Consider the following 12,963-nt stretch of genomic DNA (forward strand, 5'->3'; position numbering starts at 1 on the left):
TGCATTCATCTCACACGCTAGTAAAGTCATGCTCAAAATTCTCCAAGCCAGGCTTCAGAAATATGTAAACAGTGAACTTCCAGATCTTCAAGCTGGTTTTAGAAAAGGCAGAGGAACCAGAGATCAAATTGCCAACATCCGCTGGATCATGGAAAAGCAAGAGAGTTTCAGAAAAACATCTATTTCTGCTTTATTGACTATGCCAAAGTCTTTGACTATGTGGATCACAATAAACTGTGGGAAATTCTGAAAGAGAATGGAATAGCAGACCACCTGATCTGCCTCTTGAGAAATCTGTATGCAGGTCAGGAAGCAACAGTTAGAACTGGACATGGAACAACAGACTGGTTCAAAATAGGAAAAGGAGTACGTCAAGGCTGTACATTGTCACCCTGTTTATTTAACTTATATGCAGAGTACATCATGAGAAATGCTGGACTGGAAGAAACACAAGCTGGAATCAAGATTGCTGGGAGAAATATCAATAACCTCAGATATGCAGATGACACCACCCTTATGGCAGAAAGTGAAGAGGAACTAAAAAGCCTCTTGATGAAGGTGAAAGTGGAGAGTGAAAAAGTTGGCTTAAAGCTCAGCATTCAGAAAACGAAGATCATGGCATCCGGTCCCACCACTTCATGGCAAATAGATGGGGAAACAGTGGAAACAGTGTCAGACTTTATTTTTCTGGGCTCCAAAATCACTACAGATGGTGACTGCAGCCTTGAAATTAAAAGACGCTTACTCCTTGGAAGGAAAGTTATGACCAACCTAGATAGCATATTCAAAAGCAGAGACATTACTTTGCCAACAAAGGTTCATCTAGTCAAGGCTATGGTTTTTCCTGTGGTCATGTATAGATGTGAGAGTTGGACTCTGAAGAAGGCTGAGCGCCGAAGAATTGATGCTTTTGAACTGTGGTATTGGAGAAGACTCTTGAGAGTCCCTTGGACTGCAAGGACATCCAACCAGTCCATTCTGAAGGAGATCAGCCTTGGGATTTCTTTGGAAGGACTGATGTTAAAGCTGAAACTCCAGTACTTTGGCCACCTCATGCGAAGAGTTGACTCATTGGAAAAGACTCTGATCGTGGGAGGGATTGGGGGCAGGAGGAGAAGGGGACAACAGAGGATGAGATGGCTGGATGGCATCACTGACTCAATGGACATGAGTCTGAGTGAACTCCGGGAGTTGATTATGGACAGGGAGGCCGGGCGTGCTGTGGTTCATGGGGTCGCAAAAAGTCGGACACGACTGTGCCACTGATTTGATCTGATCTGATCTGATAACCCTGTATGTGAGACAGCAAAAGAGACACAGATGTATAGAACAGTCTTTTGGAGTCTTTGGGTGAGGGCGAGGTGGGATGATTTGGGAGAATGGCATTGAAACATGTATAATATCATATGTGAAACAAATTGCCAATCCAGGTTCGATGCATGATACAGGATGCTCGGGGCTGGTGCACTGGAATGACCCAGAGCGATGGTATGGGGAGGGACGTGGGAGGTGGGTTCAGGATGGGGAACACATGTACACCCGTGGCAGATTCATGTCAGTGTATGGCAAAATGAATACAATATTGTAAAGTAATTAGCCTCCAATTAAAATAAATAAATTTATACTAATGCATATATATGGAATTTAGAAAGATGGTAACAATAACCCTGTATACGAGACAGCAAAAGAGACACTGATGTATAGAACAGTCTTTTGGACTCTGTGGGAGAGGGAGAGGGTGGGATGATTTGGGAGAATGGCATTGAAACATGCATAATATCATATATGAAACGAGTCGCCAGTCCAGGTTCGATGCATGATACTGGATGCTTGGGGCTGGTGCACTGGGACGACCCAGAGGGATGGTATGAGGAGGGAGGAGGGAGGAGGGTTCAGGATGGGGAACACATGTATACCTGTGGCAGATTCATTTCGATATATGGCAAAACCAATATAATATTGTGAAGTTTAAAAATAAAAAATAAAATAAATTAAAAAAATAAAATGAATAAATAAAAAATAAAAACAAAAAATATAAAAATAAAAATTAAAGGAATAAGAAAGAAAGAGCAATGTTAGAACAATATGAAAAAGAATAAAAAGAAAAAATATATAGAGAATGATAGTAAAGGTGATTTCCTCATAATTCCTCCGTTGTCCTATTCCCAAAATGTGCTCCAGACAATCTGCCTACTCAGGAAGACCTCCAACATTTCTAGGAAGGTCTCTGGACCTGCTGTGGGTACTGTGGGGTCAGTGCAAACTCAGATCTTTCCTTAGTCCAGCTTGTACTTGCTTCCAAGGTGCACAATCGCCCCTAAAGTCCACAGTCTCAGCTAATTGCAGTGATATAATCTGCACTGTAGGATTATGGGAGGATTGTAGGCTGTAGGAGCTAATTCTCTTCCTCTTCTTTGGTCACACAGTCCCTAGTGCTCCACTTGGTTTTGGGTCTGCCTTTGTAGGCTGCCCTCCAGTGTTTGTTCTCTACCCAAACAAGAGGAGGCAAAGGCCAAGGCTTATTAGGGCTCACTTTCTCAGTTGGGCTGGGGAGAGGGGGGTGTTTGGAAGCCACAACTGAGATGTACTAAGGAGTGCCTGAGGCTGTGGAGACCAGAAGGATGTTGTTACAGTCTGAGGCAGTTTATGTGTTCTCCCATAGGATTTGGCCTCGCGTTGTATATTCCTAGGGAAAATCAAGGTACTTAGACTCCCAGGAAGGTGTGGGCAGTAATCTGTGCCTGCTCACAGCTTGGTGGCAACTGCCACCTCTGGGGTTGGGACCGTAGCAGCGGCATTTTGTTGCTGCTTTAGGCCCTCTCCCTGGTTTTGGCAGTGGCTTATGTTCCCCTCTCTGGTATCATAAACTTTAGACATGCCATGTCTGCCAACTTTGATGGCCACCCACTGGGCAGCACAGCCACTGTCTGTGAGTACATGGAGTTAGAGTGTCCTGGCGACAAGAATCTCTTGTCTTTCTGGCAGGCCCAGGCTTTACCCTAGACTCCCTCAGCTGTGTCGTACTAGCCTGCTCAGAATATCTTCAGGGCAGTCAACCCCTGTCTTCTGCTTGGGGTCTGACCCACTGAACCTGAGCCTCAGTACCCATCCCCCACTCTCCTTGGTGGGTGCAGGAGTACTGTTCGCTTCTCGTCTGGGAAGTGCTGTTCAGCAATGATCTCTCTGGTAAATTCTTTCCGTTTTGCCTTCCAAGCACCTGTTGCTGCATTCACCTCTGAGGTTCCAAAGCTCCTCAATGATTCCACATGTGAGGGGTTTCTGAGTGTGTAGAAAGTTTTCCTCCTTCAGGACTCCCTCCCCAGGGCACAGGTCCCTGTCCTGAAATCCTTTACCTCTTTTTTATCTTTGTCTTTTCCCCTACCTTGTTCTAAGGAGATTTGTTTGCCTTTTGGAAGTCTGAGGTCTTCTGCCAACATTCAGAAGTTGTTCTGTAGGAGCTGTTCCATATGCACATAAATTTTTGATATATTTGTGTGGAGAGAGGTGGTCTTCCCATCTTTTTCCTCCACCATCTTGGAAGTTCTCCCTACCACTTTACTTTTAACCTCTGTGTCTCTATATTTAAAGTGGGTTTCTTGTAGACAGTATATAGTTGGGTATTCTTTTTTATTGCCTGTCCTTTTATTGGTATATTTAGACCATTGATATTTAAAATGATTTTTATATAGTCATATTAATATCTACCAGTGCTACTATTTTCAAAACTGGGTCTTTATTTTATTATTGTTTTTGAGAATGAATATGCTTTTAATAATGTCATCTCCTTACTGCACAGATACTAGCTACATTTCCTTGACTTTGCTTGCCCATAAATTTGAAAACTAAATCTGCTCAGGATAGTATAAAAATGACCAGGAGAAAACACCAAGGAGGAACAGCTAAAAATCTCTTAGCCTAACTTAATCCTCATAGGAACATTATGAGCTATTTTCTGACATAGGTGTAGCAAACAAAGCAGTTGACAAGCAATTAATCTCAAAAATATACAAGCAGCTCATGCAGCTCAATTTCAGAAAAATAAACGACCCAATCAAAAAATGGACCAAAGATTTAAACAGACATTTCTTCAAAGAAAACATATAGATGGCTAACAAACACATGAAAAGATGCTCAACATCACTCATTATCAGAGTAATGAAAATCAAAACCACAATGAGGTACCATCTCACACCAGTCAGAATGGCTGCTATCCTAAAGTCTACAAGCTGGAGAGGGTATGGAGAAAAGGGAATCCTCTTAACTGTTGGTGGGAATGCAAACTAGTACAGCCACTATGGAGAACAGTGTGGAGATTCCTTTAAAAACTGGAAATAGAACTGCCATATGACCCAGTAATCCCACTGCTGGGCATACACACTGAGGAAACCAGAATTGAAAGAGACATGTGTACCCCAATGTTCATCGCAGCACTGTTTATAATAGCCAGGACATGGAAGCAACCTAGATGTCCATCAACAACGAATGGATAATAAAGCTGTGGTACATATACACAATGGAATATTACTCAGCCATTAAAAAGAATACATTTGAATCAGTTCTAATGAGGTGGATGAAACTGGAGCCTATTATACAGAGTGAAGTAAGCCAGAAAGAAAAATACCAATACAGTATATTGATGCATATATATGGAACTTAGAAAGATGGTAATGATAACCCTATATGCAAGACAGCAAAAGAGACACAGATGTATAGAACAGTCTTTTTGACTCTGTGGGAGAAGGCAAGGTGGGATGATTTGAGAGAATAACATTGAAACATGTATATTATCATATGTGAAAGAGATCACCAGTCTAGGTTCGATGCATGAGACAGGGTGCTCAGAGCTGGTGCACTGGGATGACCCAGAGGGATGGGATAGGGAGGGAGGTGGGAGAGGGGTTCAGGATGGGGAACACATGTACACCCATGGATGATTCATGTCAAAGTATGGCAAAACCACTACAATGTTGTAAAGTAATTAGCCTCCAAGTAAAATATAAATTAAAAATTATATATTAGCTCAAAACCAAAAAATGAAAAGAAAACCCTTAAGACAGTATCAGAAATTTACTAGAGCTAATCAGTGAGTTTAGCAAAGTTGCAGGATACAAAATCAAAATACAGAGATCACTTGGATTCTTATATACTAACAATGGAAAATCAGAAAGAGAAATTAAGAATCAATCCCATTCACCATTGGAACAAAAAAGGATAAAATATCTTGGAGTAAACTTACCTAACGAGACAAAAGAGCTGTATACAGAAAACTATAAGAAAGAAATCAAAGATGATATAAACAGTGGAGAGATAGTCCATGTTCCTGAGTAGGAAGAATCAATATTCTGAAAATGACTATACTACCAAACGCAATCTACAGATTCAATGTGATCCCTATCAAATTACCAATGGTTTTTTTCACAGAAGTAGAACAAAGAATTTCACAATTCATATGGAAACAGAAAAGACTCCAAATAGCCAAAGCAGTCTTGAGAAAGAAGAATGGAGCTGAAGGAATTAACTTCAGGAATTTCCTGACTTCACATTATACTACAAAGCTACGGTCATCAAGACAGTATGGTACTGTCACAGAAACCAAAATATAGACCAATGGAACAAGATAGAAAGCCCAGAAATAAACCCATGCACCTATGGGTACCTTATTTTTGACAAAGGAGGCAAGAATATACAATGGGGCAAAGACAGCCTCTTCAATAAATCGTGCTGGGAAAGCTGGACAGCTACATGTAAAAGAATGAAATTAGAACACTTCCTAATACCATACACAAAGATAAACTCAAAATGGATTAAAGCCCTAAATGTAAGACCAGAAACTATAAAACTCTTAGAACACATAGGCAGAACACTTGATGACATAAATCAAAGCAAGATCCTCTATGACCCACCTCCTAGAATAATGGAAATAAAAACTAAAGTAAACAAGTGGGACCTTATTAAACCTAAAAGCTTTTGCACAGCAAAGTAAAGTATAAGCATGGTGAAAAGACAACCCTTAGAATGGGAGAAAATAGCAAATGAAACAACTGATAAAGGATTAATTTCCAAAATATACAAGCAGCTCATAGAAGCCAATACCAGAAAAAAGAAATAACCCAATAAAAATGTGGGGAAAAGACCTAAACAGACATTTCTCCAAATAAAACATTGCTAAGAAACACATGAAAAGACTCTCAAAATTGCTCATTATTAGAGAAATGCAAATCAAAACTACAATGAGATATCACCTCACAAAGTAAGAATGGCCATCATCAAGTCTACATAATAAATGCTAGAGAGGGTATGAAGAAAAGGAAACCCTCTTTCACTGTTGGTGGGAATGTAAACCAATGCAACCATTATGGAAGACTGTATGGAAATTCCTCAAAAGGCTAGGAATAAAACCACCATGTGACTCAGCAATCCCACTCCTAGGTACATAGCCTGAGGAAACCAAAGTTGAAAGAAAACACATGTATCCCATTGTTCATTGCAGCACTGTTTACAGTGGGTAGAACTTGGAAGCAACCTAGATGTCAATTGACAGATGAATGGATAAAGAAGTTGTGGTACATATCCACAATGGAATATTACTTGGCCATAAAAAGGAATGCATTTGAGTCAGTTCTAATGAGGTGGATGAAACTAGAGCTTATTGTACAAAGTAAAGTAAGTCAGAAAAAGAAAGATGAGTATCATATACTAACACATATATCTGGAATTCAGAAAGATGGTACTGAAGAATTTATTTGCAGGGCAGCAGTGGAAAAAAACACATAGAGAACAGACTTATCGGCATGGGGAGAGGTGGGGAAAGGGTGAGGTATATGGAGAGAATAACATGGAAACTTACATTACCATATGTAAAATAGACAGCCAATGGGAATTTGCTGTATGTCTCAGGAAACTCAAAAAGGGGGGCTCTGTATCAACCTAGAAGGGTGAGATGGGGAGGTGGATGGGAGGAAGATTCAAGAGGGAGGGGATATATGCATACCTATGGCTGATTCATGCTGAGGTTTGACAGAAAACAACAAAATTCTGTAAAGCAATTAACCTTCAATTCATAAATAAATTTATAAATTGCATTTGTTAATATTATAATAAGGTATCAGATGAGTCCTTAAGTATGAAGAGAAAAAAAGCTTGGGTTGTAAACTGGATATTTTAGATAATATATTGTAGCAATTCTGGATTTGGTTTTAACTTTATGAGTTTGTTTTTTTCTTTTTTTTTCTAGAGAGTTACCTAACTTTAGCATTGTAATTTCTTACTCCATGGTAAGCAGCCAATGAGATTTCTGTTCATTTTTTTTATTTTAATTTTTTATTCTGACTTCCTATTTTTCCTTGTGTCTACATAGCTTAGTGATCGGGCAATGATTTGGGAAGAGGTTGTTCTCAAATATCTTGAGCCTGTAAGGCTCCCACCCTCAGCTGATCTGGGAAGCACAATCAACATTTCAGTCAGTTCTCGTCTACTTTCAGTTTTACTTTTTCTTTGCTTCTCTTGGATCTCTTTCATAAGTATGCATATTTTCCCAGTCAGTCAGAGATATGTAGAACTCTAGTATGGTGCTTTCATTTTTAAACTCTCCCCATCAAATTCTTGCATGGTTCACTGCTTGTCCCACTGAAACCTCAAACGTGGGCTACCAAATGAACAGATTTTACCATTTGTTTCCTAATGAGTTTATAAGTATTAGCTAACAGTCTTTCACTATCTGACCCAAATGGAATTTACTTCCTCTCAGAGTTAAGCTGCTAATTTTGGGGGCCAGCCCATAGTTTGGTAAAACTATTCTTCTCACCTTCATAGCTGAAGGGGAATGAAGGGGGTGCTTGATGGGAACAGCCTCATGCAAGGCCACAGACTCTTATTCCTGCACACATCTCTAGTAGTTTTGCAAGGCTGGCTGTGCTTCAGTAAGTTCTTTGGCTTCAGTGGACTTTCATAGACATAAAATGGTTGCTTGTTTTGTATTGATTTCAGCCTATCAGTAGTGATGTTCTTGAGTACAAATGCCTAGAGGCAGTCATCTGGACCTCTGATAATTGTGGGACACCCCCAAAGAAATTTCCCCAACCATAGCTAATGTTGTGGCTGAACTGGCCCTTATGAGTTTTATTATTAATGATATGATGTGATAACATGACACCTCAGCAACAACCATCAAGGAACTTTGAAAAATACAAGGTTTATTATTTACAAGTCCTGGAGAGTACATGGCATACCCAGGGCCTCACAGGGAGGTCATTGGGAGAGACAGAGAGAGAGAAAGCCTGAACCTGAAGTTGTGCCTTTATTTGGGGTTGAGTTTGAGGCATCTAGGGTTTTGTATGTTCGCTCTTTATGGGTGAACTTAGGAGAATAGGAATTAAAGTGTGGGAAGGGAAGCAGGATCACTCAAATGGTCAGTAATCTAGGTCAACCAGGGCTTTCTAAAATGGGTGGGGCAGCCTGGCTCCTTCTCTAGTTGTGTGTTGGGCAATGTGCTTGTTGGAGATGGATGTTGGAAATAGATGCTGTAGCAATCAAAAGCTTAATGTCAGGCACTTACATTATGATTAGCAAAGCTAATTATCTGGCACTTACTATGCTGCTTTTGACAACTTTTTCCAGCTTTATACTTGAATTTCACAGAGAGAATTAGCCAAACCTTCCAGCTATCATAACCAGAGTTTTCACTCTATCAGGTAGAATTCTTTTCATTTTCTCATAACCAAACCTAAAAACTTTGCCACATTCACTCTTCTATCAGTTGGTTATTGCTGTATAATAAATAACCCCTATACTTAGTGGCTTAAAATGACACCCATTTATTTAGCTCTTCTTACTCTGGTTGAGCAATTAAGGCTTAGCTCAAATAATCTAGTCTCCGTTGGACCCATTCATATTCCTGTGGTGAACTGTCAGATAAACCAGGGAATGGATTTTTTAAGATGGCTCCAGATGCCATGAGTTGTCTATTTCTGCTACTTGTGGTCTCTCATCCTTCAGTCAACTGGCCCAGGATCATCCACGTGGAAACTGAGCAGGGCTCCAAGAGTGAAAGCTGAAGTACACAAGAATTGCTGACCCATGCCTCCACAGGAGACATTCAAACACTCAAAGGCAGGTCTAGCTCAGACTCTTGTGGGGGTCACTGCTCCTTTCCCTGGGTCCTGGTGTGCATGAGGTTTTATTTGCACCCTCCAAGCATCTCTGGCAGGTATGAGGTTTGATTCTAAATGCAATTGTGCCCCTCCTACCATCTTGTTGGAGCTTCTCCTTTGCCTTTAGACATGGGATATCTGTTTTTGGTGGGATCCAACATTTTCCTATTGATGGTTGTTCAGCAGCTAGTTGAGATTTTGGTGTCCTTGCCGGAGAACATGAGCGCACATCCTTCTATTCCACCATCTTGTATCACCTCCACTTCTTACAGAGATGGGAATACGAGACCACCATACCTGCGTCCTGTGAAACCTTTATGCAGGTCAAGAAGCAACAGTGAGAACTAGACATGGAACAATGGACTAGTTCAAACTTGGGAAAAATGTACATCAAGTCTGTATATTGTCACCCTGCTTATTTAACTTATATCCAGAGTACATCATGCGAAATGCTGGGCTGGATGAAGCACAAGCTGGAATCAAGATTGCTGGGAGAAATATCAATAACCTCAGATATGCAGATGACATCACCCTTATGGCAGAAAGTGAAGAGGAACTAAAGAGACTCTTGATGAAAGTGAAAGAGGAACTAAAGAGCCTCTTGATGAAAGTGAAAGAAGAGAGTTAAAAAGTTGGCATAAAACTTAATATTCAAAAAATGAAGATCATGGCATCTGGTCCCATCACCTCATGGCAGATAGATGGGGAAACAATGGAAACAGTGACAGACTTTATTTTCTTGGGCTCCAGAAATCACTGCAGATGGTGACTGCAGTCATGAAATTAAACAACACTTGCTCCTTGGAAGAAAAGCTATGACCAACCTAGATAGCATATTAAAAAGCAGAGACAATACTTTGCTGAGAAAGGTCCATATAGTCAAAGCTATGGATTTTCTAGTAGTCATGTATGGATGTGACAGTTGGACTCTAAAGAAAGCTGTGCACCAAAGAATTGATGCTTTTGAACTGTGGTGTTGGTGAAGACTCTTGAGAGTCCCTTGGATTGCAAGGAGATCAAAGCAGTCAACCCTAAAGGAAATCAACCCTGAATATTCACTGGAAGGACTGATGCTGAAGCTGAAGCTCCAATACTTTGGCCACCTGATGTGAAGAGCTGACTCATTAGAAAAGACCCTGATGCTGGAAAAGATTGAAAGCAAGAGGAGAAGGGGACAACAGAGGATGAGATGGTTGCATGACATCACCAGCTCAATGGACAGGAGTATGAGCAGGCTTTGGGAGATGGTGAAGGATAGGAGGCCTGGAATGCTGTAGTCCATGGGGTTGCAAAGAGTTGGACACGACTGAGTGACTGAACAACAATACTCAGAATTGGCACAATACCATTTACTCAGCACTTTATTAGTCAAACCAAGCTACAAGACCAGCCCCGATTCAAGTACGGAGAAAAAGACTACACTTCTTGATGTGAGGAGCTTCAAAGTCGTGTTGGAAAGGGATGTAACCCTTTCTGGAAGAGGGTGGGGTAAAGAATTCCATTTTGAAATAGATTACAACATCCATCCTTGTACTTGAAAGGAATTCAAGTACAGTAGAAGAGATTTCCTTTCTCCCACCTAAGACAATTCCCTCCACTTGTGCTCTGTATGCTTACTTCTTCCATCTTTTAACTCTCTAGAGGGAAGGTATCATTCTTAGTTGTCTTTCCTTCCATTCCCAGTATGAAATGGATCAATGAGGCAAAAAAAAAAAAAAAAATGATGATTTTATGTATGGTATTTCTGTGAGAGATCATGATAATGCATGTGTTTGTCCTTTATGTGTGAATTTCCAGTTACTCTCTTGTTCATTTGTAAGTATGAAAATGATGTCCTTGCCAAAAATGAATGTTTTGTGTTACTCGATATTTTCCTTCAATTCAAGAATAGTCAAGGGTAGTATTGATAAACAAGTGTGCTCCCTAGGTCCTGATTACATTGTTTCTCTAATAATTATTATTGGCCCCATTTTACAGATGAAGAAGAAGAAAATGAGGCTCAGCAAGCCACTGCTCCAAGGTTAAGAAATGGGTGAGTACATATTTGAATCCATATATGCTCTTCCAGATTTGTGTTTTCTTCATCACACATTTCAAGTGATATACTGAGAGTTCTGAGAAAAACTATCACAGCTGAAGTCCATTTTGAGGGATGGAGGTAAACAAATAGAAATGAAGACTTTGTCACATTCCTGTTCATGTTCTAGGCTTCATTTGCTGCTTATCACATACAGCTAGTAAAAGCTTGAAATTTCACTGACTGGAGCTTGATCCAATAAAGATCACTGGAAGTAAAGTCTGTTAGAATGATTGATATATGTAGTCCAAAACATTATATGTTAGCTTTTTTCTGTTTCAGTCTGCCAGATTAATGAGTGGCAAAAGATAATTTTTATTTGTTTGACTAACTTTAGTAATATTATTTTAGTAGTATTTTTTAGTTATAAGAATAGAAAGTCATTAATATATTTAGAAATGAGGAAAAAGCAAAGCAATCATTCATAACATCTTCATATATTCCCATTCAATCATTTTTTCTGTTTATTTATAATGGGTGAATATTTTTATATTTTACATTTTAAGCAAATATGCAATATATAGTTTTTGTCTTGGATATTTTAGTTCATTTTTTATTAAAACATATTAATTTTTAAAGCAAAACATAAGCAGTGGAGATTTGGGGGGGGGGAAGCATAAACAGTCCATATAGGTTTCCCCACAAAATTAAAATATGTACTAACCAGCATAACACTGGTTAAGTAATTCATTATTTATAAGCAATTTGATGGTATACTGAGGAAAACGAGAGTTAATGGAGAAATAAATCTCTTAGTTACAGTGCTTGGCAAATCATCTGTACACATGACTCCCAGATTGCTATTTCCCAATATACCATAAATAATGACTTAGTGACACTAGCAATAAAAATAAAATATCTAAGAATAATGTTAAAGAGATGTGGGTTGTACATGAAAACAAATATTAAATGGAGTAAGAATAAAAGATGATTTGAACAAACAAATATTTATTGTGCAACTAGATTTGAAGACTGTATTATACAGATTTAAATTATTTTAAGGACACAATAGATTTTCCAAAGGCAATCAAAAATAATTCAGCACCTATTCGCATTAAAAAAAAAAAACAACACTGTGTACTTTAAAAGTATATTTGTAGAAGGCTACATTGAGGTGAGTTTTTTTTTTTTTTCTGTAAAAAGACACAAAATGATTTTATAACCACCACTGGAGGAAATTCCATTAAAATTAGGACCAAGACAAATATGCTCATTATCTCCACTACCTAATATTGCTTTAGAAATTCTCTCCACCATGAAAAGATATTAAAAAGAAATGAAACTTATAACTTTCAGGATAGAGAAAAAAATAATCATTGCTCAAGGATGATAAGAGTGTATTATTGGAAAACACATTAAAAACAACACAAAATGCCTTGGTACATATGTATTCTATAAAAGGCTAGAATAAACAGCAACTATTTAAACTATCAATAACTTTTATGTGTATCAGCAAGAACCACATACAAAACATAATAGAAAATGATGGCATTCACAGTAGTTAAAGAGAAGTGATAAAATTGAGAGTTTTGAAACAAGGTTTGAATGATAAACGGAGAGACAGTTTATCAGTTTTGCAGAGCTAAGGATGATGGAGGTGGTGACTGGGGTGATAGGAAAAGAATCACAGATTATAATCTCAGGTTCTAGCCAAGGATCCCTCATAGTCATCAGGCAGGGTTCCCATGTCTCATCTATGTGTCCTTTTGTATAATTCGTTATAATATAAAAATTCAA

At 39.0% G+C, this 12,963-nt stretch overlaps 1 long non-coding RNA gene across 1 annotated transcript in view; it reads left to right on the forward strand.

Annotated features, from left to right (window-relative positions):
- LOC133242519 (uncharacterized) overlaps positions 1-11,183 on the forward strand; it is a 35,714-nt gene extending 24,531 nt beyond the window's left edge. The window contains exon 3 of the long non-coding RNA XR_009734875.1: positions 11,127-11,183. This is a non-coding gene — a long non-coding RNA (uncharacterized LOC133242519). The remainder of the gene's footprint in view (positions 1-11,126) is intronic.
- Positions 11,184-12,963: the final 1,780 nt, after the last annotated feature.

The sequence above is a fragment of the Bos javanicus genome, chromosome X (assembly GCF_032452875.1).
Source record: "Bos javanicus breed banteng chromosome X, ARS-OSU_banteng_1.0, whole genome shotgun sequence".
NCBI lineage: Eukaryota > Metazoa > Chordata > Mammalia > Artiodactyla > Bovidae > Bos > Bos javanicus.